General features: G+C 32.9%; 1 protein-coding gene across 3 annotated transcripts in view; it reads right to left on the bottom strand.

The window, feature by feature from the left end:
• LOC106881299 (uncharacterized) overlaps positions 1–13,738 on the bottom strand; it is a 338,650-nt gene that overhangs the window by 245,460 nt on the left and 79,452 nt on the right. For all 3 annotated transcript variants that reach the window (XR_008265043.1, XR_008265044.1, XM_052971134.1), the window contains exon 2: positions 4,206–4,461. The gene's annotated coding sequence lies outside the window, so the exon portion shown is untranslated. The remainder of the gene's footprint in view (positions 1–4,205; positions 4,462–13,738) is intronic.

Genomic DNA, 13,738 nt, shown 5'->3' with positions numbered 1-13,738 from the left:
TATATGTATATATACATTTGAATGCACATGCATGTGTAATATGTGCATATGAAATGCTTATGTGGGATTGTGGGGCAAGAAAGTGGTGTGGGGCGTAAAAGTAATAATTTTTGACATACCCTCCACTCAACATTGTACCCTCATTACTTGTTTTGTTGTGTTTTTCTTAGATAAAATCATTTCTAAATTTCTTGTTTTCAGGGTAAAGGGAAATGTATATATATATAACTGCAAAGTTTCTCTTCCCCCACCTTTCTCTTATAGATTAGATTGTAAATATCATATCAATTAGAAAATAGATATTATTTTTGACATTTTCTTTATAACTCACATATGGGCTGTGTGTGTGTGTACGTGCACATATGTGTGTAAATGTCTCATTGCATTTGTCTTAGTGCATATCTCTGTTTAGTCTATCTGTACACATTGTTTTCAGAATTGCGTGGTTTTTCTACCCAAGGTTTTTAATTTAGTATTTTTATCAAATCTGTTTTTTCTTTATGTTTCAAAAATTATCTGTAGTTTCTTTGAATATACAAAAGTGGAAGGTGAGTTTATATTTAATATTGTGCAGCCATCTGGTTCACCAGTCCGCAGTCAAATCGTCCAACCCATGCTAGCATGGAAAGTGGACGTTAACCAATGATGATGATGATTATGAATAGCAGTCAGTATATTGCTGGTACTGCAACAGAAGTGAGTCACATCATCAATTGGTTATTTAGTGTAACATTTATCGACTATATATCATCAGAAAGTATACCAACAGAAAATTTAGTGATGAAGTGTCTGTCTCTCCAAGCAACATTTATCAGAAGGTTTGAAAGACGTACACCAAGGTAGCCCGAAATTCCTCAGCTAATCAGTGTAGGTAATGTTACTTCTTTTGAGGAGCTGCGAATTTCATCGCTCAGCTTGCTAGAAAGAGCAGAGAGATCTTTCTAACAACCACACTCTACTGGCTTCAGTAAGGAAAAGACATATTAAATAATACAGTCAAACATGTCACTAAAATGATCAGGTAGGTAATCACAGCTGGGACACTTTAGAATATAGTCTGCTCAAATCAAGGCTGACCTAGGAATAAAAGAACGATAGAAATAACTAATGTACTCATAGTATTCATTGTGAGGTAGACCAGACCATTTGAAAGTTAAATATTTTGGCCTTAAAGAAACATTTAAGCCATTTTAACAATAGGACCACATCCTTTATCTGACCTAGCCAATTGTGACAATTGTTTTTTTCTTAAATATGAACAGTAAATTCAATACTGGCACAGTTTGGCCTTAAATAAGTTACCCAACCAAGTACTTGAGTAGTGCATGTTTTTTAGATTATTTACCTTATTACTGATACACTTTTCTAATCATCTTTTCAGACTCTATTTCTACATATTTGAAGTACAATCCCAATTTTAACATTCAGCTCACCCTAACATGCACAAGATATTGAATGCAAGACCATTTACGAAATCTTCCATATTCAGTCAATTATTTGTGACATATGCCTGCTCTAGTAAAAATGAGCAGAGTTATTAAATATCAACAGCTTTAAAAAAAAATAAAAAAAACCTTTCAGTTTCTATTATACTTTTGTTTCCAATACAGACTGTAAAACTGAGTTTCTAGCATTAGACTTCCAACAAGAAAGTAACAATGTAAAATGAACATTCTTGGAAAATAAAATAACTGGTACAATTTTTTTTTTTTTATATAGATTTGTTTTAAATCAACATTACTAAAATCTTTTATTTGTTTTGTGCTAGTGTTGTGACTGCTTACCAAATGGATCTACCCATATGTGTGTGTGTGTGTGTGTGTGTGTGTGTGTGTGCGTGCGTGTGTATTTATATATATATATAATAAACTTTAGATAGATCAACCTTTTTACATTGTATACTGAAGAAGATAGGTTCCCACCAAGCTATCAAGTACAATCCTTAGTCATGTTTGTTTTATAACCAGACATGGCAGAAATAGCATGAATTTCAAAGCTAAGTAAACAATGTGTATGAGTGTAAGTATGTTTGCTCTTCAACTTAATATTAATATATATATATATATATATATATACATATATATATATATATATATATATATATATATATATATATATATATATATATATGTATATATGTATGTATGTATATATGTATGTATGTGTGTGTGACTGTGGGGTACGTTATTTGAAATAAGCTGTTTGATTAATTCTTTAACTACCAATGGGTGCTTAAATTTATTTTGCCATCTTTGATAGTTTGATCAAGTGAATTATGTTTGATTAGGATTTATCAACTAAGAATTGAGAAAAATATTATATTTATTATTTTTATTACTTTTTTTTTTGTACTAAATTGTTGGAGACAATAGCATGACTGACCAAAAAATCCACATGATATTTAATAACTCTATGTTCTCAGTTCAAATCCTAGCAATGTAGAATTCTTTTTTAAATCACTTTAGTCTTAATAAAGTCAGGACCAAGTAAATTCAACAAAACTTGATCTGGTGCTTTGTCAAATGTCATTATTTATTATCATTTTAGTTATGGATTTCTGTAACATTTAAAGAAAACTATTTTCCAGTTTCACCTTCAAATATAGGTCAGGTTAGAGATTTTAGAAACAGCTGTGACAAACTGAAAAATTAACTTTTAGAAATATTAGATACTAATTAACTTTTAAGACCTGATGTTAATTTATTTCATATATTTTTTTAAGGGTGAGTAACCAATTTGATGGTGGTGGTGGTGTGGGCTTGACACCATGGTAATGTTATGAAAGGATGTGTGACGCTGGTAGTTATAGATGGAGATGCCAAGAAATTGGGGTGAAGGAGAATAAAAATGATGGAAAGCATCAGATATATTGTATACGTAACTTTGGTATTGATTCTTAGTTGTAGCCATTTTGCACATGAACCTCTTGGAAGGAACAAATGTCCTAATTGTCATTTCTGTCTTTCTTTTTCATAATATGGCCTATGACCACTTAATTACTTGCTCAACTAATTCATATTTATCATACTATTATCTGGTAGTCTAATTGATTGTTTTTTATTAGAAAATAAATTATAATTTTAGTTTTAAGAAATAATGTCTCTATTCTTAATTTCTTTTAAATATGGTGTTAATTATTTACCAGTGAAACTGACAAGCTGAAGATTTTAAATGAATTATTATTTATTTTTATGAGTGAGTGATATGTGAGATAATTTACTTAGTTATTGTGGCTCTGGCTTTAAAGCCAAAATAGTTTATATCATATGTTCTCTCACTGAGACTAAGTTGCCGTGTATCTTTAGCAAAATGACCTATTTTTAATTAGACAACATGGATGAATACACTGCAACAGGCAGGAAACCATTTCTTGTGTATAAATAATGAGATCTCATCTTGAAGATAGATATACCATAGTCTTATGGAGTATTAATGCCATGAGGTTAAAGAAACTGGATCACTCTATTGCTAGTTGATTCTTAAACTACCATCTCAGCCAAGTTAGTTGAAAATCGATGATACCACAACTTCTGTTTTATGAAAAAAATACTCGTTCCAACAATTTTAAAATGGAAATTGAATTATCATTTAGCCCATGTCTTTTATGTTGTTGGTGAAATAAATTAGCTATAAAACAAGTGAAAACCCCAGTCTCAGGTTGATGGCTTTTCTCAATAGTTATAGTTGTTATACAAATCATTTCTAATCTTAACTGTGATGTGGCCTTTAATCAACAATCTTCATTTTGCCAGCTTTAGTCTTCCTAATCCAAAATATATGCTAACCATCACTTGCTCGAAAATTGTCAAACATAATTTTATTTCAACTATTTGAGAAAGTAATAATTGATAACAATGTCCTATAAACATATCAAAAAGTTCAATAGAAACTAAAGAACAAAATATATGATGTTAGACTGATCTATAAAATATTATGAAGCCTAATGATGTTAGTGATAAGTTAAAGTTTATAACAAAAATCCACTTGGCAGGTAATTAAATCATTTTACAGTTGTAAGCACACAAGTGACACACATCTATTCTTAAGACATTTTACTATTTTATCAGAAAATATCAGTTATTATATCCCTACACACCATAATTCTTTGTAAATTAAGGATTAATGATAGTTTTGTAAGACAAAGATACAGAGTAGTGTATAATATCTGTAGATGTAGAGTGATGAAATAAAATATTATTTATTACCTGTAGAGGTTTTCCTGCAGACTTGCTCTTGGAGTGAACAGTATCCATAGAGTTGATAAAATCTGGGTCCTTATGTAAGTTTCATTCCTAGGATTGTTGCCTTTGACAGGATAATAGGAAAAGAAGGGATCTTTGTATTTTTTGTTTTAGTTTATATTTCTTTTTAACATTGTTTTTACACCTTATTTCTTTTTGTTATCCATTTTCACTTTCTTTCTTCCTGGCTTTTATTTATAGGTTTCTATTGTTTGCACACCTGGAAATAAAAGACAAAGAGTTATTATTGTGGTTATTTAGATTTGATATTGTTGTTGCTGGTATTTTTCCTAAATTGACTAGAGATTGGTTTTATGTTAATTAATTATATTATAATTTTGGCTGAAACTCAAACGAGCTATACACATTATACAAGCTTGCATAGAGATAATAATGCAAACACATAAAGAACAATACACATTTACACACAATGGCACATACATGATAATGATACATCAGACACTTGTACACATATATGCACACATATACATTAAATAACACATACATATAAGTAGAGAAACACACATACATACAAAAGTGTGTATTGAATGAGACAAATGTGTGTATTTAATGGCATACGCATTCAGAATCACACATACACATACATCTATACACTGATGCACAAGTATATGAATAAAATCAGACTCAGACATACGTATATACAATGATAAACATGCATACATATGTACATTGACACATACACATTAAATGAGACATTATAATATATATTCTACTGATTCACTTCCAACGTTAACTGTAACTGTTCTGGTATAAACCTGCCATTTTGTCAACTCTCTAAACTTGTCTCCTTGTAAAAGAGTAATTGTAATTTTTATAATTATTGTAAGCAAGAATCTATAATGAGGGGCACTTAATGGGAGAGGATGGAATGGAGCTGTGAATGTGATTAGTTTATATGATGGTTGATATTAAGTTCCATAGAGTAGAGGAAGTGTTACAGGCAAGCTGTGTGTAATAATATGCTTTAGATTTCTCGTTATTTTGCTTTATATAGGTAGAAACTCTGTACTGTCTCAATCAACCCATGAATGCAAAGTAGTGTATTTTACCTAACTAATCAATGAAGAACTGTGGAGGTCAGTGTATGGTAGATTTCTGAAATGTATACCCACCTTAAAGGGTATCTTGTTACATTTTAGGGTAACGGTTTAAAGATAAGGCTGTGATAGTAAGAACCAAAAGATTCACATAAAGTATTAGTTATAGTATTGGTAGAGAGAATGAACTGTGAGAATTTTTAGAATATCCATGAAGTTGAAGGTTCGCTTTTTTGGATTTTGCCAACAATGTCAGATCTCAAAGGATATGTTTCATGACCTCAGTAGCGGAGTTTATGTAAGTGATCCTTGAAGAAGTGTCAGCTATTGATAGGATATAAAGTATTTTCCTTATGTTTATTTTCATCATTGTTGTTTGTGATGTGATTTACTGATAGTTACCCTCTTTTTTTTTTACTAGTGATAACCAAACTGATTGTCTCATTAGCTTACTTATCAACCTGTACTCATCTCTCTTAGAAATTAGAAATAACGAATGATCCAGTCATTTTGGAATAGTGGATATCTTTAAGACATGCAAACCAGTAGAAATAAATAACAAACTGAAGATGACTTGAGGATATGGAATAACTAGCTAACACAAAGATAGAGAATGAATAGAAATGATAAGTTTTAGTCGAGTTGGTAACCTGGAAATACAAGACTAAGTGATAAGCAACCAAAATATGCATCTGTCTCGTAATGCATTGCATTTGTGTAACTCTTGGTGTATATTTTTTGAGACAAATCAGCCTGTTTCAAGCTGTTTGCAATAAATGGTTAATCTGGTTAATCTATTTTATGAATCATGAATCAATAGTGCATTATAATGTGATAGAAGCCATGAACCATTCAGTCAACCATTTAAGACCTTACCAACTCAACAAGTTGCAGCCCTTTTCATACAATATAGAGTACAAGTAATTATTTGTAAAAGGAAACCCAGAGCCAAGAACACTAATGACTTTTTTTTTGTTTGAAGGGAGGCTGTAAATAATATTTTAAGAAACATGTGATGCACTTTGTAGGAACAGAATAGGTAAGTTTGAAGGAGTCATAAATATAGAGAGTAGTTGTAAATCAATATTAGTTCATTTTGTTTTTCTGCAAGATTGGGGAAATGTTATAACGAAGTCAGAAAGATTATAACAATCAACACAAACTGGACAGATAGCTAAGCCAGTGGTATGAGAAATAAACCTAGCATTTGTAGTGACATTGAGGGATTTAGCTGTATATAGATCATGCTTAGAATGACTGTACTGTATCACTGCTTTCATGTTATGTTAATCAGTTGGATCTTTGATAAGTTAAAGGTGACTAGGTTATTGCATCCCAATTTGAGTGTGTTTTTTAGGCAGAGAAAATCTGGCAGGGACGTCTAAGCTATGGATGGTGTAAGTATGTCCAGAAGGAAGGAAGATTGAAAGTTGGTATTATTCATATTGAAGAATGCATGGTTAGAAATAATAGCAAATAGACTGTTGTTATGTGGGAGATGTAAGTTGGCTAGTAGAGTGGCATTGATACAATGTGGTTGTGAGAGATCTCTGCAATGCTCATTGCAATAGCACAGTTAAATGGAAATCTCCAAGCCAAATGGATCTTGTCCGTAAGCAGACAAATTCACTTGAATGTTCTTAACTCAGAAATGACAAGAATTCATCACTTTGATTGGGGTTTAACAAGTTGGCTTTCTCAAAAGTTATCATGTGAAAAAAAACCCTCCGTTATCTGATGTAGGAAAGACAAATTCAAATAGACCAGGTTATACAGAAACCATACTGTTAGTAACTGGAGAGCAAGAGCAAGAGAGGGAGAGAGAGAGAGTGGAGGGTAATGAATTGATTTTCTATGACAATTTCTATAATCTTTGAGATGCTGGATGTGCATGAAATAGAACAAGAGCTCAAAGAGAATCAAGCACATCATTACATATTTCCTTAAACTGATATAAATTCCTATATAGACAGAAAAAAATGTAAAATTTTATTTGTGTTAAGAGTTGAATTTAGAGTGTACTGGATGAGACAAAATTAGGAAAGATCTCTTTGTTAGATTGGCCAGAAAAATTAAAAGGCTTTGGTCGGCATTAGTTTTTATCTTGAAATCCAGTAGATGACTTGTTAAGCTCTCAACTAAAGAATTATTGCTTTGTATTATATCACCGGTACTCTTCCATTTTCTCTTATGCCCAAGTAAATGTGCTAAACTCTTCTTTTTATATAACAGATAAATAATTTAATAGTTGGATAAATTAATTATATAATGATAAAGATAATTCATATTGTAGTGACGTATTGTAGGGAGTCATAAGGATGCTTGTATGCAATTTTGCATCTGATGGGATGTTACAATATATTTACTGTCAAGCATTTTGGATAGATCTTAACACTGTTTTTTCTGGTTTATATGTAGTGGGTTGTAAACATAAATGTAGAAATCATCATAATTATCATCATTGTTTTATATCTGTTTTTCATGCTGACATGAGTTGGACAATTCAACAATATTCAATGGGTTAGAGGGCCACATCTTGCTCCAGTATCTCAATTTGGCTTCCATGGTTACTATAGCTGGATACCTTTCCTAACACAAAATATTTTACAGAGTGTACTGGATGGAATTATTTTTATGGCACCTATATCATAGAGGTTGTGTCACCATCAGCAAGACTAAAATGCTCTCTCAAACCTGAGTTGTTGCTTGAATCAGTTACCGATCACATACAGGATGTATGGGGGAATTTTGTTGCACTAGCAACATTGAAATCATATTGCAGCTTGCAAAGTGAATGACAGCTCCTATGATGAATGCAACAGATATATTGTTTTGTGAGGATGATAATGAAGAGAATAACATTGCAAACAGTGCTGGGGTAGGAGTAATGGAAATAAAAAGTAGGGAAGGGGGAGAGTAATTATTAGGGAATAGTGTGATGGAGAGTGGTTATGGTAATTGGCTGGGTTAATTAAGAGGGAACGGTGATGGCAAAAGTCAGTTGTCTGCCATGCCAGCATGGTTTAAACAGTTTGTCAGGGTCCAATACAGTTCTTCTTGGAGTTACATAAGTTTATTTTTAAAATATGGTGGTAAGAGAGATACTAATAGCAACAGTGTTAGAGAGATGGATATTAGAAGGAAAAGTAAGAAGTAGTGTCAAGGGATTAGTGAGACGCAGCAGAAATTATATGGACTTGGCTTGGAAATTTTGCCATACCCTCCATATTTGCCTGACCTTACACCTTCAGATTTCTACCTGTTTGGGCCTCTTCAAAATTCATTGAATGGACAGAGCTTAAACTTTGAAGAGGATGTAAAAATATACCTGGAAGCATTTTCCCTGAGTAAAAAACGAAATTCTTTGAACAGGTAATAATGTTATATCTGCCCACCTGATTGCAGAAGATAGTTGAACAAAACAGTAATTATGTCATTGATCGATTAAATCAGTTTGTGTTTAAAATCTGTGTCTTATTTTAACTTAAAAATCCTAATGGACTTTTGGGCAACCCTATACATGTGTGTAATGTGCCTACCTTTTCCAGAATTCAAACAACAGGTCACAAAGATAACATATATACATATATATTGGCCTAAATGCAATATACTTAGGCAGCTTTTGCAAAGGTAACAACAGTTTTGCTCTTCAACTTCTGTATGCATTGTATCTTTATGGAAAAGGTCATGATTTAGCAACAGAAAAAATATTTTTGTTGATTAGGAGCATTATATTTATTATAAATGTTCTTAAATTAAGAAAAAAAAATGTCATTATGACTTCAGTTTACATTTCTATTTTTAACATCTATTATTACTATTCTGCAGTAAAAGTAATTACATTTTCCCATGTATTTAACAGAATTTTTGTTAGTTTGGCTTTACACTATATTTTAATCAGTGTTGTCTTTAAATTTAAAATGATTCTCCCACTCTGCTCTAGGAAGTTGTTATCTTGTATACTGTAACTTTAGTTATCAGTAAATTATTTGATGGCAAATATTAGAGCTTTTTGGAGATGTGTAACCAAGGCTGTCTCTTGACTTATCTATCATGATGATAATCATCTTCATAATTTGAATATCATGAGGCTTGATTGCTTGACAAAAAAAATGGGGTTATATTACCTAATCCAAAACCAACTTAATTATAACAGCAACAGGGTACTCTGCACCCTATCCAGAATATGTAGGTCAATGAGGAATTAGACAAAGGTTAAAGTTTATCAGGAATTCTATTAGAAAAATTTAACTATTGATACTATGGTAACCTAGATATGATATGTGCTTTAATTGCTTTTTTTTATATATATAAAGTTAAGTTGAGCTGTAAATACTTCAAACTTGACTGTTGCATATAAAGTCATCATCCATCAATAATAACCGCACTATCCCATCCAAAGATACCCTCATCTAGTTGCAAATGAAGGTTACATCAAAAGTAATTAAATCCACGAAAAAGATGACATCATGAGATGTGTGCCACACCCAGGTACAGTGAAGAAACTAGATCTACTTTTAAGACTAATAGAATCGTAAAAATCACTAACTTAGAGAAGCATGATGGCATCCTGAAACCCTTAAATTTAATTACTATAATAATTGATAGCAGCAATCAAACTAGCTCACCAACAGGCTTCATTCACTAAGACAACATTAAGGTTTTGAAATACTAAGAACAAATAACAATACAAGATGACATTTTGTTTTGAGAGAACCAAAATTAGCAGCAAGACAAGTGGCACCTTAAAACACATAGATCTAGTGAAATGATATGGTTATATATAAAGATTTGCTAAAGGCACGTATGTTAACCTTTATGATGTGTTAAGTCTATGATCAGAAATTTCTTGAGTGTAGTTTTGAGATCAAGTTAAAGTAATACTATGTTCACGTTTACTTTATCAAACATTTTTTCACAGAGGTGCTATCTCTAATTTGATGGTTTTACTAACTATATAAATTTACCATTTGTGTTACCCCTTTCTTTTTAGATTACAAATGCATTTGTTTACTTTTGTTGCTGTTAATCATGATGGTGGAAAGGATGAGGGTGTTAATAACGAAGAAACCAAGTGTCTAAATTATATGAAGGGGAAAGAACTACATTTGCACCTACTCCCTGTGTTTGCATTACAAAATAACTGTTAGCATGCCAAGCAAAAAAATCTCAACATTCATTTATTGCAAATATACAAATGATAAATTTGGTTTATTTAATTCATACATAATAAAATACACCATTTTGAGCGTTTTTGAGCGAGATCGTTGCCAGTGCCCCTGGACTGGCTCTTGTGTGGGTGGCACATAAAATACACCATTTTGAGCGTGGCCGTTGCCAGTACGGCCTGGCTGGCCTTTGTGCTGGTAGCACGTAAAAGCACCCACTACACTCTTTGAGTGGTTGGCGTTAGGAAGGGCATCCAGCTGTAGAAACTCTGCCAAATCAGATTGGAGCTTGGTGTAGCCATCTGGTTTCACCAGTCCTCAGTCAAATCTTCCAACCCATGCAAGCATGGAAAGCGAACATTAAACGACGATGATGATATAGTGTGCATGATGGATTAACAGAGAATCTTGCTTCTCACAATATAGAAATATTTCTGGTGACACTAGCAGACAAAATGGAAAAGGTGTTACCCCAGAGGATAGCGAGGGAGATGTGCGGGAACAGCCCCTCTGACTCATGGGTCTTGCACTTGTAGACAATCTCTGCCCTGATAGTGGGGAGCAGGGATATGACTATTGGAGGTGGGGAGGGTGGGGGCAAGAATGTCGGAGGTCTTAACTCCCACAGGCTCAGCCATAGACCTGTCAGAGAGCAACCAATACCTTGACAGTTTGCTTTTCTCAGTCTGATGGGCAGCAGCGCCTGGGCTAGTAGCTGACAACTCCAAGTTGCCACTGGAGAAGGTGTCACAGCATGTGGCATCCCAGATGAGGGGCCTACCACCACAGAATGGGAAAACTGTCATATTGTCCAGCCTTTTACCATCCCTTTGGCTTAGCCCCACTGGCTTGAGTTGGGAAGGGAGGCATGTGGTGTCCAGGCTATGCTTTATGATCTTGTCAAGGGCAGCATGGTATGGCATGGAAGGATAGTGTATGGAGGCAGAAAGAATCTGTCAGTTCTATTAACTACCACATTCATTATTATATTAATATCAACTTCATAGATTCTAGAATGGCATACAACATATTCATATTCAAAATAAATGAAAATCTGCCAAAACCAGAAAATGCATTCATACTTTTAACTGTCAATTGCTTATGAAATGGAAGTAAGTTTATATTGTCACTCTGAGAATTTCCACAGGTATGTGCATGCTCAATGATTAGTAAGTGTATGTTGGCATTGAATTAGTTGTTAACAGGCATAGACTTTGTACATGTTGCCTAGTTGAAAACCATCACCTAGTGCCTTTAATAAAATTTCATTCTGTTCCAGGCATTCAGTCGAGACTCCTAGTTCCCATCTCATGCATATCTTTCTTACAAATATTGAGGAGCCTGCTCAAAGATCCTCCTCTATGACTAACTTACAGGAAAAAAAAACAAAAATCAAGAAACCCTTAGTAGGGACTGCTTGGTAATTGACCTAACAACATTTCTGTTCATCAGGTCCTTTTAAAAAGTGCAGATAAATAATCGTGATGAACAGTGCATTAGTTGTAGTTTCAAGATTATCCACACACACACACACACACACATCATAAAACACCCACAGAATCCTAACTCTCAGCCAATGAATATCTGGATGGTACTCAGATGACTTTTCTTTATATTCTGTTTTTGTTCAGAGCAGAGATTCACACAGACAACAGTCAATACTGCTCCTCTTCCAACTAAAACACTCTGTAAATGCATTCATATATAATTTTTATCCTTTCTTCAAAGGCACAGCTGATTTAGTGATGCCTTAGCATATTACTGGTATCATATTACATTCATGACTGGATTTAGAAAGGCAACATTAGTCCTTGAAGGATTGCATTCAAGAAATGTTAGATAATTGACTAAATATGGTAAAGTTCATACATATACATTGTTATCATCATTGTTTTTTAATATCATCATCATTATTGTCATCATTGTCATCAAAATGATAGGTTTTATGTCTTTTTCTCCATGTTGGCTTGAGTTGTAGGGATCATTATTGAATATCATTTTACCTTTTAGGTTTTTTTACTTACAACAAGACCTCTTTGTCTACTTTTCAGTCTTATATCAACATATCTATAATGGCTAAGACTCCCATCAAAGTTCTAGGTGTTTCTTTCTGGTTCTATCGCATACCTAGGAAGAAGCAGTACCATTAGTTTTAGTTCTTATATATTCAGACAACCTAGGAATACTCAGCTAGAATCATACAGGTTAATACTGCTGGATGGACCGACCCTCTCAGAAAGTGTTAAAACCACTGGGAACTCCAGCCAACAGCTGCTCATGGGAGTGTCTTACTCCAGCATCACTTCTATGCATATAGTAGTAGTAGTAGTAGTAGTAGTAGTAGTAGTAGTAGTAGTAGTAGTAGTAGTAGTAGTAGTAGTAGTTGCAGCAGCAGCAGCACTAGTAAATAAGTATATATGTGTGTGTGTGTCTGTGTTATCTCATTTCCTTTCTAATCCTATTTGAATACTTCCAACCATTGAATTAAAACAATTATTTGCATATGTAACCTAGCTCAATTAAAGTTAAATTTTTTTTTTATTTAATTATGAATACATTGCATTTGTGTTCTATTTATGTTAAGTAGTGTTGGAGAAATAGAGAGAGGCAGAGGTGAGATATTTGAAATCTAGGCCAAAGCAAGCAAGCACAAGAGGAAACATTATGTTTCTTTGCTTCTTTTTTTTTTTTTTGCTTCATTTATTATTTTTTTATGTATATATGTATGTATGTATGTATGTATGTATGCATGTATGTATATATATATATATATATATATATATATATATATTATTTTAAAGATAATGAGTGGATTTACAAACAATTACAGATAAATAGATCATAAATTGTCGAAATTTTTGTACTAATTGAAGAATTTCTACCTCACTGACTTGTTGACTATCCTAGAATTACTTGATAGATGTAGACAGTCACATATATGTAAGCATAAGCATATGATATACTACATATACATAGACAAACGTATACCTACCCAATTATAGAAATTTATATTCACTGATAAATACTGGGACTTCCATATTATAATAAAAATATGTACAAGCAGTTACACATACATATTTACATATAAGCATATATACACACATATACACATACATATACACATCTGGAGTTTGAATTTCAATTAATACATAAACACTCAGTCATGTAAGTATACTCTTTTACTCTTTTACTTGTTTCAGTCATTTGACTGTGGCCATGCTGGAGCACTGCCTTTAGTCGAGCAAATCGACCCCAGGACTTACTCTTTGGA

Source organism: Octopus bimaculoides, chromosome 10 (assembly GCF_001194135.2).
Source record: "Octopus bimaculoides isolate UCB-OBI-ISO-001 chromosome 10, ASM119413v2, whole genome shotgun sequence".
NCBI lineage: Eukaryota > Metazoa > Mollusca > Cephalopoda > Octopoda > Octopodidae > Octopus > Octopus bimaculoides.
The sequence above is the reverse complement of the archived record's forward strand: the minus strand, read 5'-3'. Positions and strand labels throughout refer to the sequence as shown.